The sequence below is a fragment of the Gymnodraco acuticeps genome, unplaced genomic scaffold (genome assembly GCF_902827175.1).
Source record: "Gymnodraco acuticeps unplaced genomic scaffold, fGymAcu1.1, whole genome shotgun sequence".
Classification (NCBI taxonomy): domain Eukaryota; kingdom Metazoa; phylum Chordata; class Actinopteri; order Perciformes; family Bathydraconidae; genus Gymnodraco; species Gymnodraco acuticeps.
The window spans coordinates 64498-83146 of NW_022992234.1; the positions used below are offsets into that span (position 1 = coordinate 64498).

The following is an 18649-nucleotide window of genomic DNA, read 5'->3' on the forward strand; positions in this document are numbered from 1 at the left end:
AATATATCAGTCAAAAATAATTGGCTTTTTTTCCAAATAAAGTATATATTTCTAAACAACCCAAATACAAAATTATGAGCTATTAAGTGATATATTAAATCACTAACAGCTGTCTTGATATTAAGCCATTATCATATTGTTGTAGCTTAATGTATGGGTATTTTGTAAGAGTGTAAATGCCACCTCTATATCTGCTAATTGCTAATCCCTTTTAACTCATGACTGTGTTAAAGGTAAGCTAGTTAGCTGTTAGCTTACCGTTGAACAAGCCATCAAATCCATCAAAAAACGGATTGTTTCGGTTTCAAAAACTCACCTTAAAATCTTGGCTGGTCTCCGCAGGTCTGACATGTTGTTGGAAGACATGATGAATCACAATAAGATGTTTTTTTTACGAGGAAATGTAAACTCCAGTTAGCGACTGACAGCTGATCGGCTTCACTACGAGAGGAGTAAAAGGGGGTGACGTCACTTCCGGGGGTTTTCATCTTCTTCGTTTCTCGGTTTTTGGCGGATTGCAAACAACTTTAAGGTGCATACCGCCACCTACTGTACAAGAGTGTGTATCACCATATCATCCTATCAGCACTTGTGGAATTATACCACTGTGTTTACGTTGTTTTAAATTATTCCAAACAATCCTGTTTCACTCAAATAATTAAGAATGGCCTTCCTGGTAGCTCTTACCCCCTCACCTTCTGTTCCCAGTGTCCCCATCATGCTCCACTCCCATGGTAGCTCTTACCCCCTCACCTTCTGTTCCCAGTGTCCCCATCATGCTCCACTCCCTTCCTGGTAGCTCTTACACCTTCACATTCTGTTCCCAGTGTCCCCATCATGCTCCACTCCCTTCCTGGTAGCTCTTACCCCCTCACCTTCTGTTCCCAGTGTCCCCATCAGGCTCCACTCCCTTCCTGGTAGATCTTACACCCTCACCTTCTGTTCCCAGTGTCCCCATCAGGCTCCACTCCCTTCCTGGTAGCTCTTACCCCCTCACCTTCTGTTCCCAGTGTCCCCATCATGCTCCACTCCCTTCCTGGTAGCTCTTACCCCCCTCACATTCTGTTCCCAGTGTCCCCATCATGCTCCACTCCCTTCCTGGTAGCTCTTACCCCCTCACCTTCTGTTCCCAGTGTCCCCATCAGGCTCCACTCCCTTCCTGGTAGCTCTTACCCCCTCACCTTCTGTTCCCAGTGTCCCCATCATGCTCCACTCCCTTCCTGGTAGCTCTTACCCCCTCACCTTCTGTTCCCAGTGTCCCCATCAGGCTCCACTCCCTTCCTGGTAGCTCTTACCCCCTCACCTTCTGTTCCCAGTGTCCCCATCAGGCTCCACTCCCTTCCTGGTAGCTCTTACCCCCTCACCTTCTGTTCTCAGTGTCCCCATCAGGCTCCACTCCCTTCCTGGTAGCTCTTACCCCCTCACCTTCTGTTCTCAGTGTCCCCATCAGGCTCCACTCCCATGGTAGCTCTTACCCCCTCACCTTCTGTTCCCAGTGTCCCCATCAGGCTCCACTCCCTTCCTGGTAGATCTTACACCCTCACATTCTGTTCCCAGTGTCCCCATCATGCTCCACTCCCTTCCTGGTAGCTCTTACCCCCTCACATTCTGTTCCCAGTGTCCCCATCATGCTCCACTCCCTTCCTGGTAGCTCTTACCCCCTCACCTTCTGTTCCCAGTGTCCCCATCATGCTCCACTCCCTTCCTGGTAGCTCTTACCCCCTCACATTCTGTTCCCAGTGTCCCCATCATGCTCCACTCCCTTCCTGGTAGCTCTTACCCCCTCACCTTCTGTTCCCAGTGTCCCCATCAGGCTCCACTCCCTTCCTAGCTCTTACCCCCTCACCTTCTGTTCCCAGTGTCCCCATCAGGCTCCACTCTCTTCCTGCCTCTCTGACCCTTTCCCCTCGAAGTTTTGTACATGTTGCAGAGTAATATGATGTGTTCAACATTTTCTTTCACTCCACACATTCTTCAACTTTCCTTTTCCCATTAAAAACATTGTGCCGTTTAATCCTGTATGATCCAGTCTGAGTCTAGTGATGGTGATCTCCTCCCGTCTGTTCCTTTTTGTATAGATCTTTGTTATGACTGATTGCTGTACCTTGTGGCATCTCCTCCTTTCCTGATATTCCTCCCACCTTTTCTGCCATATTTCCATACCCTTCTTCTTAATTATTGCTTTTCCGTCTCCTTTTCCAAGTGAAACTGGTATTGCTATTTCCTTTTGCTACGCATCTTTTGCTAACTTATCAGCATGCTCATTCCCTTGAACCCCCTCATGTGCAGGCACCCAGCATAACCTCCTCTGAAGTCTCAGTAAGCAGTGGTTAAGTTCAATGATTACTCTACGGCTGTGACTTGATCATCCTTTCTGATCAACATCCATTCCCATAATTGGTCTGTGGCTGAGAGGAAGAGCAGTTATCATGTTGATTTCCTATAGTGCTGCTTGTTAAATGTGTGCGTTATCTCACTGCTTTTTTTACTGGGTGGACGGAAACACTATGGACGCGCTCGTGAACTGTCAACGGGGGGGGTACACTGTGGACCTCTGTGTCGCCTGTCAGCTCAACATGATGTCGTTTAAACAATATAATAATAAAGGGCGGTGTCGGCCGTCAGCGAACCGATCCGGCCTTTCTTTGCGACTGTCACTCAAATGCGGGACAAATAATAAAAATGCTATGTGTGCAGTCCCAAAAAAAGCGGGACACCTGGTCACCCCCATGTTGGTGAGGAGGTCCGTGTTCATATTATGGACCAAACTTGGATTTAAACATCTCCGACATTAAATGGAGAGCCAGCCAGCTATAGTTATTAACCAAGACACTGATGAGGATTTTTCAAAAGTATTTATTATGTAGAATAAAAAAAAACTATTTGACGAGACTTGTCATATCAACAACTCTGCATATAACAAATAAGCATGTAGTTCAGGGGTCTTCAACTAAAATTCAACGAGGTCCAGTTAGAGAAAATGTCCCCATGCAAAGGTCCGGAACATCAAAATGTCTAACTTGCTTCATGAATTAGTGTGATATATATTGAAGTAGCTGAAGCTTTATCAACGTCTGCATGTAATCAACAACTGACTGCCAATCAAATAAAGAAAGTACAATTCAAAAACAACAATTTATTGTTAATTAACATTACTTAAATACTGTGGATATGTGTAATGTTCCTCTCGGGCTGCATTTACAAATAAAATAGAGAAAATAAATAAAATAGCTTTTGAAAATGTGTGCATCTTAAAAGTGCTTAATTTTAGATAAATAAAATAAAGTGTAGCAGCAGCTTGAGTTTCCCTTTTTCTTTGTTAACCGTTTCACATCATGACTTAACAGTTTCAGACGATTATAGAACATATCAGTCTTTACATCATAACAATTGAACAGTTTTAAGTTTCTCTTTCTTTCCCTCTTATATTGCAGTCCCTCACTCACTTTTTTAAAATTCAGTGCGAGAATTGAGCTCGAGCTTATCCTGCCAGGAGTTTGTAAATCTGGGCCGACATGGAGTCAGGGCCATTCTCACACACATGCAGGTGCTCATTGGTTTCAGTGATGCAAACACAGGTATGGTGAAAAAAGAGAGAACTATTCGAAACAGAAAAAACCAGCGTAATATACCATCTGACAAAGGCCTGCTATAATGCTTCAATTAACTGTTCTTTATAATATACTCAGATCAATAGGAGACAGAGATGTTAAGTTACAAATCAAGGGTTTTTATTATTATTTACAGCAGGGGTGGGGAACTGTGAAGCTGACCGTTGAGCGGCTCAGACTAAGCAAGGAGGCATTAAAATCATGTGCATAAAGTTCACAGCCTCAATCCTGCTGTTCTCCTTGCACACATCCTGCAGCCACAAGGATCTCACACACCCTACCAGCCTCCCAAACAGACAGGGCAACAGACCCTATTATACACCCACTCTAATCAGCACAACAAGACACCGGTGAGGGGGGAGGAGACAACACATGACACCAGGTGCACACAATCATCAGCCACAGACATCAACATATTATTTATATGTCAACTGTACTGTGCAATCACGCTAATAAAGTGCAATATTACCCGGCCTGAAGCCGTCAGTCCATAGTGACGAAGTTACCTTCGTCACAGGAACCTTTTTCGTTTCAATTTTTACAACATCCTCCGAGGGCCGTACAAATGATTGAACTCAACCTCTGCTTAAAAAAACTAAAATCACAGCCCATTAATTTGGCCTTTCTTTCATTCTGTGCAAAGAACAAGCCACCTCTGAATCCAGATATCTCACCATGACTCATGCATGCACGTGCACGGTGTAGCATGACCACCAACACAGAAAGATATGGACACAAGATGTGTGCAAATCTATTTAGTATCCTATCCATGTGAACATGATTTAAGTGGGGGGGGGGGGGACCTAACCTCCTCTAGGGGGGTCTGGGGGCATGCTCCCCCGGGAAGATTTGTTTTTAAATATTGAAGTTAAAAGCATCAATCTGGTGCACTTTGAGAGCAACATTAAGAGATCTGGATACATCTCTCAACACCCATATGAAACAGAACTGGAAGCATATTTTTCTTTTTGGATATTTTACAAATCACTCCCCTTTTAAACTCTATTCTTGTTATTTTTAACAACTTTTTTGTGACTGTCATATAGTATTTTATACCTGTTTTTCATTTAGTCTCATTAATAACTATATTGATCATATCAAGGTGTGCCTTAACCTCACTGAGCTGAGGTTATTTGAGCCTCTCAGGAGAGAGCTCTCTTCCACCTGGTTGTAGAAAAGCTCTTTAAATTCGTTAGCATAGCTAGCTAACCAGATGCTAATAACAACAGATCGCCACTGTGCTTACAACTAAAGACACAGCGGCATGTGTACGGCTCCTTATGGGTATTGCAATATTTGAAGGGCTGGAGCGGCGTTCCGGTGCTCTCTGTCAGCACTCCTTTCAGACGAGACATATACCACGTGAATACACGTTACGCTCGTGTTGTGTTCAAGGAACCTGTCCTTGGTCAGGAAAAACAGGTACTCGCTTGTTTAATTATTTTTGCGGTCTAGATTTCTTCTTTTTTTAAGTGAGAAGTTGCCGACCCCTGATGTAGTTGAAGCAGTAATATAGAGCACCTGACCATCAGCTGGTCTTGAAAACAAATCATGTTTGACACTTCACATTCTTCTAAACCTACAAGCTGTTGCTACTGAAAACTGACTATAAAAAGCTTGGCAAATCAAGCTGAATATATCCACTTTGCACACATCCTGCACAGCCTCGCTCTCCACAGGGACATGTCAACGTCCTTGTCACGGAGGTGATCTCTGGGCTCATAGATCTCGGCCTCCGTTACGGGTTGTTTAGTTTTTTGTTGTTGAAAAGTGTTCCCCTTTCCCCATGTCTGTCGTTGATTGTGTGCACCTGGTGCCCTGTGTTGTCTCCTCCCCCCTCACCTGTGTCCTGTTGGTTTGATTAGTGTGGGTGTGTATTTAGGCTCTGTTGCCCTGTCTGTTTTGAGGCTGGTAGTGTGGCTGAGATCCTTGTGGCTGCTGACTGTGTTCAGGGGGACAGCAATTGAGGCTGTGAATCATGTGCTTATGATTTGAATAAATGCCCACACCGGGTTGTATTTTTGGACGTTCTGCCTCTGTCTCCTTGCTTGGTCGGGCCGCTCAATTGTCAGCTTCACAGTCCTTCTTCTTTGTTTCCATCAGGTGAGCGTCTGAAGAAGATCACAGAGACTTTGTGTAAAGTTACAGCTGGAACTGTGACTCTAAATGTGGAGTGGGCCTGTTTGATCTGATGCAGGAGGCTCTAACCTGACTGGACTTCACACCGCCAACTGATGAAGAGAGAGACGACACAATTATGGCGCGTTTCCACTGCAGCGGGTAGCTCGCTTTAAGCGTGCCGAGCCGTGCGGGGCCCGTTTTTGGTTGCGTTTCCACTTGGCCTAGTTTTGGCCCGGGGCTACTTTTTCACCTTTTTTCTGGCCCGACTAAATCGTGGTTCTAGGGCCAGGAACAACCAGGATGAGTCGGGCTGAGTATGCTAAACTAGAGAGAGAATCGCTGGCAAGGGGGCTACAACTACAACAAGATGAACATATTTGACCGTGATTTAATTGTAATACACGTTTCAAAATGATGCCGAAGTAACAACATACTGATACCGGTTAGTAAAAACCATGAATTAATGCTTTGACAAGTCTGCAGACAGACGGCAGGCGAAAAACCCTTTTTTTTAAATGCGTGTTTTCTAAATGGAGCTTGGCTAAGCCAACGTTATATATGCTTTGACCGTCCACACTCACAACAACGGCCTATACAGACATAAATAAAGCAGCGACTGTATTCTCCATGACACAGGCAGTCTGTGGTTTGTACTTGTTTAACTTTTGTCTAGTTTCTGAACAGATATGAAGAGCTGTGAGCTCTGAGTGCTAAGAGCTAACGGCTGTGTTGTTTTTCTGGGGCTCTCATTGAAGATGACGTCACGGCTCCGCCTACACTACGTTACTATAGTTACTGCCCCAGTTCCTAAACTGTAATGGAAGCGCAGCATTAAAGTGAGCCGGGCCTAATAAGGCCTAACCAAACCGAGCGAGGCCTGCAGTGGAAACGCGCCATTAGACCCTCATTCATGAAACCCGCGTATACTTTAAGATTTTATAAAAATTAATTCATATTTTAAAGTTGATGCCAATTATTTCTTGTCTAAATTCATTGGTTTCAACTCAGGAAGTTGTCTTTAAACACAAGTTCTCTTCACATTGCATTTATGAGGGAAATGTTGTCAATAGGTCCGCTCTCTCTCACCTCTATCTCTTCAGGTTCAGGTGCTTCAGTGCTGGAGCGCAGAGCTTTCTTCTTCCTGGATTAAGGACAACAACAAATACAGATTTTATTTCATAACAGTAAACTAAAACACGTAAGAAGGATGTTTAAACTGATGAAATATATTGCTGTACCTCATCCACAGACTCAAGAGAAACACAGGAATCAGAATCAAGACCCCCAGAGTCATCCTGATGATATTCACTATCATTGTTGAACTCCCTAGAAACATGAACACATGTGATACTTCTAACTATAGATTGATAAATCACATTGTCAGTGTGATCCACCTCTGACACCATGGAGGTTCCTCCCTGAACACTGACATTTTGAATATGCTTGGGTTGCTTCATATTACAAAGTGAATCAGGTCTGGTGAATGTAGAGAACTTACCTGTTCCAACACTCAGATGAAAGGTGGAGTTGCTACGTCCTAACTTGTTCTGGGCTCCACAGGAATAACTCCCACTGTGTTCAGCTCTGAAGTCAGTGATGTTGAAGATCTGTCCTGAAGCTTTTGGAGAGTCTTCATCCTCCTTGTATCAGGTGTAGTTAGCTGCTGGGTTAGCATCACTGCTACAGGTCAGAGTCACTGAACTGCCCTCCTCTATCTCAGCAGAGGGACTCACTGACACAGAGGGGAGCTTTGTAGAGTCTGGAGGAAATACAATAAATCAACAGAAATGAGTAAAAATAGATCATGTTGAATTGAAAAGGAAAATCGTTATCTGTGTGAGCATCTGACTTTCGAAGTGTTTTTTGACAGGTATAGAGCTAAAGACAACAATTATGTTGTATATATATATTCCGTTCTCTGCATTACTTCTGGTTTGAATACCCAGAACATACAGTACGTGCAGATTTGGGAGCCAATTGTTAATTTTTCAGCCTTCGTCCTCCTTTCGCCGCAGATTACTGAAGGAGGCCATGACCAGGAGACGCTCTGAAGGTCTCATTCTTCAAGGAACAAACCCCACATCCTTGCCGCAGCAGACCCCGGCTGTGACCACCCAGCCTCAGCCGGTAAGAGCTGCTCACATTGTGGATACTGAACGTGACCTGTTTGGTTCTGGCGGAGCCCCGTCTACACTCCCACGGCCGCTCTTCTCCCCCTCAACCTTGATTATCGGCGATTCCATAGCCAGGAATGTGCGTTTTTTTAATGCATCAACACACTGCCTCCCCGGTGTCATGACATCCCCGACATTCAGAAAAAGCTCCAAGATTTACTGCCCACACTCTCGTTATCAATCAAAAGAGTGATAATCCACGTAGGCACAAACGATGCAGCTCGTCAACAGTCTGAGTTGACCAAATCTGATTTTAACCACCTTTTTGACTTCCTAAAGAACCGTGGAATGTCTGTTTTTATTTCGGGGCCGATTCCCACAGTAGGCCGCGGCACCGCTCGCTTCAGCAGACTGCTTAGTCTTCACACCTGGCTGCAGTCCACCTGCACAGCTCAGAACGTCGGGTTTATTGACCATTTTAACCTTTTCTGGAATCGCCGGTCTCTTTTTAACAACGACGGCGTACATCCAAACAGAGCAGGTTCTCAGATGTTGTCCGCTAATATTCAACACAGTGCTGTCCTATCCTCGTGCCTGACTATTAATATCAAACCCATCTTCTTCTGGGGTATCGGGACAGTCTGCTGAACCTGGGGATTGGCGCCCCCTGCCATCGTCCGCTGTCCCCTACAGCCACGCCAGCGCTAGTCACAACAACGGTCACTGACCCTGAACGCATTATCTCTATGTTTCCGCCACAGACACTCCCAATCCTGCTCGCCAGCTCTACCCAGTGGCCAACGAGGCAAATACAAAGAAGAGGAATTCTACACAAAAACCTCATAAAAGTGAACACCAAAAGTACATTAATGCAACAAAACAAGACAATTAATTGTGGACTGTTAAACATCAGATCTTTGTCATCTAAGGCTGCATTAGTTAATGACTTAATAACAGACAATCAGATTGACTTGTGTTGCCTCACTGAAACCTGGTTGCGACATGAAGAATATGTGACACGAAATGAAGCCACTCCACCCAGTCATATGAATACTCATATTGCTAGAGTCACTGGTCGAGGAGGCGGAGTCGCAGCCATCTACGACTCAAGTCTTCTCATAAATACAAAATCAAAACAAAACTATAACTTTTTCGAAAGCCTGATTCTTAGTCTTTTGCACCCAACTTGGAAAACAATTCAGCCAATATTAATTGTCACAGTGTATCGGGCCCCAGGTCCTTATTCTGAATTCATATCTGAATTCAGACAGGGGAGCTCCGCACCCCCTGCCTGCCGCTAGGGGGTGCTGCAGCGCCCTCAGCACCCCCCTTCCCGCGCCCATGCATAAAACAGTTAAAAGACTAGAATTAAACAATCGAAAATGTAAACATCTCAAATAGAAATAAAATAGCAGAAAATATACATAGTGTGAACAGCTATCTTACCTGTTAACATATACATGTTAGGCTAACGCTGCCTTGGTTAAAGAGCCTGTTGCTGTTGTTTATTGCTTTGAATAGTTTAAAACAAATATTATCTTCTTAGACTTGAATGGTAGTCAGGAGCATCACTTCCTAATGTTTGATATATTTAGAGGGAGGGAAGGAAGGTTTCAAAATTCAGATTAGATTCATTTCTACAATTTCTTTAATTCATGGTGGTTTCAGTAATCCCCTGGTAATTGAGGACATAAGTAATCTAAATGAGTAATGTCTTCTTTATGACTTCCAGAAAGGACAGGAGACCCACAGGTGCATATCAATGATTGTCAACTGACAGTAAATAAATGGAATTCAATAAACATTGAATAGCATGCATGCAGTTTGTCTGTGCCTTTTCCTCCATGTTGTCCTGGCATATAGTCTCCCCCATGGTTTGCTGTGCTGCCGGGGGATGCTCCAAGCGCTCAGAGAAAGGAGTACACATGTAAGGTTTCCCCACTGACACAGAGAGGAGGAAAGAATGTCTGGCTCAAGTCAGCAGGAGCAATTTAACTATCACAAAAGACAACAACAGCAACAACATATGTGAGGTAATCATATTTTTCACAAAACGAAGACCACACCATTGGGAAGCTTAATGTCTGTTTAATAAAAATAAGGAACAGGGAGAGGCTTGCAAAGCTCTGGGAGTTGAGACTCAGGCTCAGGGTGAGGGTCTCGTTGCAGGTCTTCAGGCTCCATTGAATCCCCCTGGGGTTCTTGTGCTGAAAGAGGGAGACAGGAGAAAGGGTTAGATACATCTAGCAACCTATAGGATGGGAAATTGCTGACCTATTTGAAACGTACCATGTGTTTTCACTCTCACTTAAGTCCCTCTCCCTTTGCCATCAATCCAAAATCAGCTGAGCTGCAACATAATACAGACAGGTAATAATCAACAGAATCACAAGGACATAATATGGCTCTGCTAAAAACACTCACTCATAAGTTACGTTTTTGTTTACTGTTTAGAAGTCTCAAATATCCACTCTACATCCATATCAATAGCGATGTATCACACAAATAGCTCTCTTCCTTATTATTGTGTAACGTTAACTATATTATACTAGCTTGAACTCTAAAATGGATATCCTCATTTCACCACCTCCACCCACTACAATCACACGCCCCAATGTTATATTTAACTAATATGTAACTCCCTCCACCCCGGATAAAAGCACGTTAAGAAGCCCCTTTTCTCTAATTCCACAACGTTGGAGGAAATAACATTAGGAGAACGGATTAACAGGCTGTTTGTGGTTAACGTGTGTTGCTAACTTTATCCGGCATTCTAATCTGTTATCTGTAAACGTTAAATATACTGATTGAAGGGATAATCCACTAACATCCTTTAATACACATGTGTAGTTAATTTGATTCAGATGTCCTGATAATATCCGCAATATAAATCTTTAAACGTCTTCTTACCTTCAAAAGTCCATCACGAACGGCCTATTATGCTGCAACCATAGACTGCTAGCCGCAGATCCTCTCAATAGTTCCCCGGAAGTTAGCGGCAAGCTAACTTCCGGGGAACTATTGAGAGGCTCCACGATCCGCCATTGTTGTAAAAAACTGGTCCATTGGAGTGAACAGAGATGTCGTAACTCTTCTATTATATGGCTCTGGTGCGATGTTACGAGGTCGCTGATAATAAAGTTGCATACGAGTACACAGTGGATTCACGTTTATTATTATATTTAGAAAATACCAGAGTTTTGATGCCGGTCGTATCATTTTATTTTGTGTATTTATCGCCACACCTTAAAGGCCGGTCCGTGAAAATATTGTCTGACATTAAAACGGTCCGTCTAAGTTATCTCAGCGGGTCTCAAACGGTTTGGTCACGAATTCAAAAGATTATTTCCGAGGCACACCTTCATATGATCATTATTGTTGTACAAAAAATAAGAGAATAAATTAAAACAGGTATGAAATACTGTATGACAGTAAAACAAGAATACAGTTTAAAAGGGGAGTGATTTGTAAAATATCCATAACGAAAAAGTAAATCTGTTTCCAGTTCTGTTTCATCTGGGTGTTGAGAGATGTGTCCATAGATCTCTTAATGTTGCTCTCTAAGTGCACCAGATTGATGCATTTATTAAAAAAGAAATCTTCCGCCCCTAGAGGAGGTGAGGTCCACCCCCCACCTATACAAATAGCACTTGACCCCTGCTTACACCTATATGCCGCCAGCTGATTATCAAGCCTTCCTTGTAACAGTCGCAGGTACACTGTGTATGGGCGTGTGGAGTGTTGCAGTAGAAAGTTCCACTGTAGCGCCCGGTACCTTAATGGGAAACCCCACATATTTGAGCAACCTCTATGAAACGTCAAGCTACCCCACAGCACCCTCAAAAGAAAATCTCTGGCGCCACCACTGTGGGCTAAGCCCCAAATGTTTCCAGGTCCAGGAAACGCCCCTGCTACAAAATAAAACCGTAAGTGTATTATCCTCCCTGTTATTCCGATATGCTTCAACATGTAAATTGTTCTTCCTTGGTTCATCTTACACTCTGACACCAAGTATCATTTATATATGACAGGTAGTTGTTCTGTAATCCTGCAGACAGACACCCTGACCTCCTTGTTTCATGCAGTTTTAATCGTGTCTTGTTTCCCCGATGGTTATGTCAATGATCTGGGAATATGTACAAATGTAAATGCAGACAGAAACCTGCCCTTTAATAATTACAGCAGGCATTAATTAATGTATTATTAAATACATAATTATCTAGGAGGTGATTCATATATCTAAGTAGTAGTCATTTTAAAACAATCACAGAGGCTTTAACAAATCTATGAACACTTTTGTATGCAAAATATTATGAAAAGAGCTTGGAGAACTCATCTAAAGTGCATGAGAGTAATAGGGATTGATTAAACTGCTCCACAGGGATTTCCCCAAATGAAATGCTAATTGATTGAATCGAGCCAATTAAAGCAGGCCCGCCTGATCGCTGCACACAGCAGAGTGTAATCTCTCTGTAGAGTCTTTGTAAACTGCCTCCAGTTTCATCACTACACGAAAACTAAATGATAATAAGTGAAGAAGACTTCTGGAGGTCGCTCGTTTAATATCAGTATGTAGTGTCTCTACTTTAAAGAGTCCTCTCCTGCTGATGTTCAGGTGTATATCAGTATGTAGTATCTCTACTTTAAAGAGTCCTCTCCTGCTGATGTTCAGGTGTATATCAGTATGTAGTATCTGTACTTTAAAGAGTCCTCTCCTGCTGATGTTCAGGTGTATATCAGTATGTAGTATCTCTACTTTAAAGAGTCCTCTCCTGCTGATGTTCAGGTGTATATCAGTATGTAGTGTCTCTACTTTAAAGAGTCCTCTCCTGCTGATGTTCAGGTGTATATCAGTATGTAGTGTCTCTACTTTAAAGAGTCCTCTCCTGCTGATGTTCAGGTGTATATCAGTATGTAGTGTCTCTACTTTAAAGAGTCCTCTCCTGCTGATGTTCAGGTGTATATCAGTATGTAGTGCCTCTACTTTAAAGAGTCCTCTCCTGCTGATGTTCAGGTGTATATCAGTATGTAGTGTCTCTACTTTAAAGAGTCCTCTCCTGCTGATGTTCAGGTGTATATCAGTATGTAGTGTCTCTACTTTAAAGAGTCCTCTCCTGCTGATGTTCAGGTGTATATCAGTATGTAGTGTCTCTACTTTAAAGAGTCCTCTCCTGCTGATGTTCAGGTGTATATCAGTATGTAGTGTCTCTACTTTAAAGAGTCCTCTCCTGCTGATGTTCAGGTGTATATCAGTATGTAGTGTCTCTGCTTTAAAGAGTCCCTCTCCTGCTGATGTTCAGGTGTATATCAGTATGTAGTGTCTCTACTTTAAAGAGTCCTCTCCTGCTGATGTTCAGGTGTATATCAGTATGTAGTGTCTCTACTTTAAAGAGTCCTCTCCTGCTGATGTTCAGGTGTATATCAGTATGTAGTGTCTCTACTTTAAAGAGTCCTCTCCTGCTGATGTTCAGGTGTATATCAGTATGTAGTGTCTCTACTTTAAAGAGTCCTCTCCTGCTGATGCTCAGGTGTATATCAGTATGTAGTGTCTCTACTTTAAAGAGTCCTCTCCTGCTGATGTTCAGGTGTATATCAGTATGTAGTGTCTCTACTTTAAAGAGTCCTCTCCTGCTGATGTTCAGGTGTATATCAGTATGTAGTGTCTCTACTTTAAAGAGTCCTCTCCTGCTGATGTTCAGGTGTATATCAGTATGTAGTGTCTCTACTTTAAAGAGTCCTCTCCTGCTGATGTTCAGGTGTATATCAGCATGTAGTGTCTCTACTTTAAAGAGTCCTCTCCTGCTGATGTTCAGGTGTATATCAGTATGTAGTGTCTCTACTTTAAAGAGTCCTCTCCTGCTGATGTTCAGGTGTATATCAGTATGTAGTGTCTCTACTTTAAAGAGTCCTCTCCTGCTGATGTTCAGGTGTATATCAGTATGTAGTGTCTCTACTTTAAAGAGTCCTCTCCTGCTGATGTTTCAGGTGTATATCAGTATGTAGTGTCTCTACTTTAAAGAGTCCTCTCCTGCTGATGTTCAGGTGTATATCAGTATGTAGTGTCTCTACTTTAAAGAGTCCTCTCCTGCTGATGTTCAGGTGTATATCAGTATGTAGTGTCTCTACTTTAAACTGAGGGTGCAATGCATGCCTTTGCACCACCGTAGAACCGGGCCTGGCTCAGTACTTTAACTTCCTGTGTTTAGGGATCAATAAAGTAATTTTTATTGATGTTTACATTTCTTAATATAATTTGAACAAAACAGCATTGCCAGGCAACAGCACGGTCAGCTGCTGTCAATCACTCCTTATCTAGAATGGAAACTTCAGACTGATGACCTCAAAGGCTTTGGTCTCAGAGTCTACAGAGTCTGTGAGAGTCTGCAGAGTCTACAGGTATCTCTGAGAGACAGGTCATCACAGCTTGAGCAGCAGAAACAGGGTTTGTGGTCAGCGAACATTAGGATACTTGCACGTATAGTTTAGTCAGGTCATCTTCACAGGTGAACAACACTTAGTCAATTCACTGTAGACATTAAAGTCCAATAAGTACATTTAGCCCTGGTTAGCTAAACAGCAGCTCATTCATAGAGATGGAGGACAACAGAGAGCAGCTGACAGTCAGTTCTTCAGATATTCCATCAGATGTTCCTCTGAAGAAAGATCAGCCTCCAGTGAAACCAAAGGGCTGCAAAAAGCATGAGTTTATGATCCAGCTTCTGAAGAAACAGGTTCAGGACGGGAAGCTGGAACTGGAGAGGAGTTTAAGAAGAAAGAAGGAGGAGAATATGCAGGACAAGGCCTCTCAGACGGAGGAGGAAGACCTGAAGGAGAAGATGCAGGAGCAGGCCTCTCAGACGGAGGAGGAAGACCTGAAGGAGCAGAAGAGAGTCTTAACCAATGAGGAGCTGAACAAGAAATATTTAAAGCTCCTCAATTGGGGCCAAAATACCAAAAGAGAGATAGACGCTTTGCTAGAGGATAACCAGTACCTCACAGAACCTAAAGAACCTTGTGAGGAAGTAAAGGATGGAGAGATAGATGCTTTGCTAGAGGAGAACCAGGAACTCACAGAACCTAAAGAACCTTGTGAGGAAGTAAAGGATGGAGAGGAGGAGGTGGCTGTGGAGGAAGAGGTGGAGGAGGAGGAGGAGGAGGGGGCTGTGGAGGAAAAGGAGGGGGCTGTGGAGGAAGAGGTGGGGGAGGAGGAGGTGGGGGCTGTGGAGGAAGAGGAGGTGGCTGTGGAGGAAGAGATGGGGGCTGTGGAGGAAGAGGAGGTGGCTGTGGAGGAAAAGGAGGGGGCTGTGGAGGAAGAGGTGGGGGAGGAGGAGGTGGGGGCTGTGGAGGAAGAGGAGGTGGCTGTGGAGGAAGAGGAGGAGGAAGAGGAGGGGGCTGTGGAGGAAGAGATGGGGGATGTGGAGGAAGAGGAGGTGGCTGTGGAGGAAGAGATGGGGGATGTGGAGGAGGAGGTGGCTGTGGAGGAAGAGGAGGTGGCTGTGGAGGAAGAGGAGGTGGCTGTGGAGGAGGAGGTGGGGGCTGTGGAGGAAGAGGAGGTGGCTGTGGAGGAAGAGATGGGGGCTGTGGAGGAAGAGGAGGTGGCTGTGGAGGAAGAGGAGGTGGCTGTGGAGGAAGAGATGGGGATGTGGAGGAAGAGGAGGAGGAGGAGGAGGAAGAGGAGGTGGCTGTGGAGGAAAAGGGGGCTGTGGGGGAGGAGGAGGTGGGGGCTGTGGAGGAAGAGGAGGTGGCTGTGGAGGAAGAGGTGGCTGAGGAGGAAAAGGAGGGGGCTTTGGAGGAAAAGGAGGGGGCTGTGGAGGAGGAGGTGGGGGCTGTGGAGGAAGAGGTGGCTGTGGAGGAAAAGGAGGGGGCTTTGGAGGAAAAGGAGGGGGCTTTGGAGGAAAAGGAGGGGGCTGTGGAGGAAGAGGTGGGGGCTGTGGAGGAAGAGATGGGGGCTGTGGAGGAAGAGGAGGTGGCTGTGGAGGAAGAGATGGGGGCTGTGGAGGAGGAGGAGGTGGCTGTGGAGGAAGAGATGGGGGCTGTGGAGGAGGAGATGGGGGCTGTGGAGGAAGAGGTGGGGGCTGTGGAGGAAGAGGAGGTGGCTGTGGAGGAAGAGATGGGGGCTGTGGAGGAGGAGGTGGGGGCTGTGGAGGAAGAGGTGGGGGCTGTGGAGGAAGAGATGGGGGCTGTGGAGGAAGAGATGGGGGCTGTGGAGGAGGAGGTGGGGGCTGTGGAGGAAGAGATGGGGGCTGTGGAGGAAGAGATGGGGGCTGTGGAGGAGGAGGTGGGGGCTGTGGAGGAAGAGGAGGGGGCTGTGGAGGAAGAGGAGGGGGCTGTGGAGGAAGAGATGGGGGCTGTGGAGGAGGAGGAGGGGGCTGTGGAGGAAGAGGAGGGGGCTGTGGAGGAAGAGATGGGGGCTGTGCAGGAGGAGGAGGGGGCTGTGGAGGAAGAGGAGGGGGCTGTGGAGGAAGAGATGGGGGCTGTGGAGGAGGAGGAGGGGGCTGTGGAGGAAGAGGTGGGGGCTGTGGAGGAGGAGGTGGGGGCTGTGGAGGAGGAGGAGGTGGGGGCTGTGCAGGTGGAGGAGGAGTGGGTGGATGAGATTGAACATAGCTCTGTTCTGATCTTAAAAACGACGAGCAGACCATCGTTGTTGAATAGGTTCAACGCCTTCGTCAACGGCCGCCCGAACATCCCAGAGTACATAGTCTACTTCAGTAAAGGGGGACAGGTGGGGGAGGAGGGGGCTGTGGAGGAGGAGCTGGAGGTGTCAAATGTCTTTATTGTATTTTGTCTTGCCTTTTTCTGTCTTTTGTTTCATGTTTTATTTTGAAAGGTCTTCACCTCCTGTCTTGCCTGTTTCTGTCTGTGTTGTGTTTTGTCTTGTTTAGATCTGTCTGTGGTTCCCTGTCGTTAGTTTCCCTGGTGTGTCTTATTACCCGATTGTGTTCACCTGGTGGCCCTGTGTTTTCTCCTCCCTATTAGAACAGTTATTAGAACAGTCATTAGAGAAAACAAGAAGTCCACTTTAATGAAATGTCATGTCACTGTATCGGGTTCCCCTGTGTCTCAGGGTTCCCCCGCATTGTGACAGGATTTGGGATCATTAAGCGTTCCCAGATTCTGTCATCATGAAAAAAAGAACACCCCTTCCTTTCTGCTCTGTGGGTTTTGATAATGTGCCACTATGTCAAAAGTCAAAGTTAGCTTTATTGTCAACATGTCTCCATGTGTTCTACATACAGACATCTCCAGATACCGTTTCCCGCAGTCCCACAGTGTGACACATAGAACAAGATACAAAAAGGGCCTAGATAAACGGGGTATAAAACTAAGTAATAGTATTAATAAGTGCTGGTTAATAATATATATTTTTTAAAAACACAATCCACAGAGCATGAATTGACATTAATGCAAGTATTTTTTGTGCAAAATAGAAATATTGTTCAAAGTACAGTTTCAGTGCAGTAGCAGCGGAGATGGGTAGAAAAGTGACGTGTGTGTGTGTGTGTGTGTGTGTGTGTGTGTGTGTGTGTGTGTGTGGTTAAAGTCCAGGACCATATGGGGCAGGGTGGAGAGGTGAGGGGGGAGGGAGGCAATGTGAATTCATGTTTGTAAATCTTTCCGCTAATCAACTGATTGCAATGAGAGTTCAAATGGTATTTATGCTTATTCTGAAAAGTATCGCAAAAATAAAAATAATTATTTAATTTATTGGAAGTGTAATATATTTATTGTATATGTTTGTTCTTATGTATGATATTTTCTCCTTTGTATACAAATATGCTAGTGATCTATTTTATGAAATACTGTAAGTGACAGAGCTCTGTGATTGGATCATCTCTCGTCCAATCACAGAGCACTGGAGCTCTGTGATCATCTCGTTATTATGATGGGACTTTTTCCTTTTTTAAATTGAATAATTAAAGACTTTTACTTTGAAGTTCTTGATCTTTGCTTTTTTCGTTCTATAATAGAGCCGGGTTATACACACACACACACACACACACACACACACACACACACACACACACACACACACACACACACACACACACACACACACACACACACACACACACACACACACACACACACCACCACCTACCTGAGGACGCTCAGTGCAAAGCATCTGGGTCAGGATGGATTTTTTTCCTGGTTTTCTCTTTGTTTCCTCTCTGAAAACCACACCTGAACATCAGCAGGAGAGGACTCTTTAAAGTAGAGACACTACATACTGATATACACCTGAACATCATCAAGAGAGGACTCTTTAAAGTAGAGACACTACATACTGATATACACCTGAACATCAGCAGGAGAGGACTCTTTAAAGTAGAGACACTACATACTGATATACACCTGAACATCAGCAGGAGAGGACTCTTTAAAGTAGAGACACTACATACTGATATACACCTGAACATCAGCAGGAGAGGACTCTTTAAAGTAGAGACACTACATACTGATATACACCTGAACATCAGCAGGAGAGGACTCTTTAAAGTAGAGACACTAAATACTGATATACACCTGAACATCAGCAGGAGAGGACTCTTTAAAGTAGAGACACTACATACTGATATACACCTGAACATCAGCAGGAGAGGACTCTTTAAAGTAGAGACACTACATACTGATATACACCTGAACATCAGCAGGAGAGGACTCTTTAAAGTAGAGACACTAAATACTGATATACACCTGAACATCAGCAGGAGAGGACTCTTTAAAGTAGAGACACTACATACTGATATACACCTGAACATCAGCAGGAGAGGACTCTTTAAAGTAGAGACACTACATACTGAT

At 44.5% G+C, this 18649-nt stretch overlaps 1 protein-coding gene across 1 annotated transcript in view; it reads right to left on the reverse strand.

Annotated features, from left to right (window-relative positions):
• Window positions 1-5533: 5533 nt before the first annotated feature.
• Window positions 5534-18649, reverse strand: part of LOC117539891 (B-cell receptor CD22-like) — an 82806-nt gene continuing 69690 nt past the window's right edge. The window contains exon 12 of the mRNA XM_034206245.1: window positions 5534-5722. The gene's annotated coding sequence lies outside the window, so the exon portion shown is untranslated. The remainder of the gene's footprint in view (window positions 5723-18649) is intronic.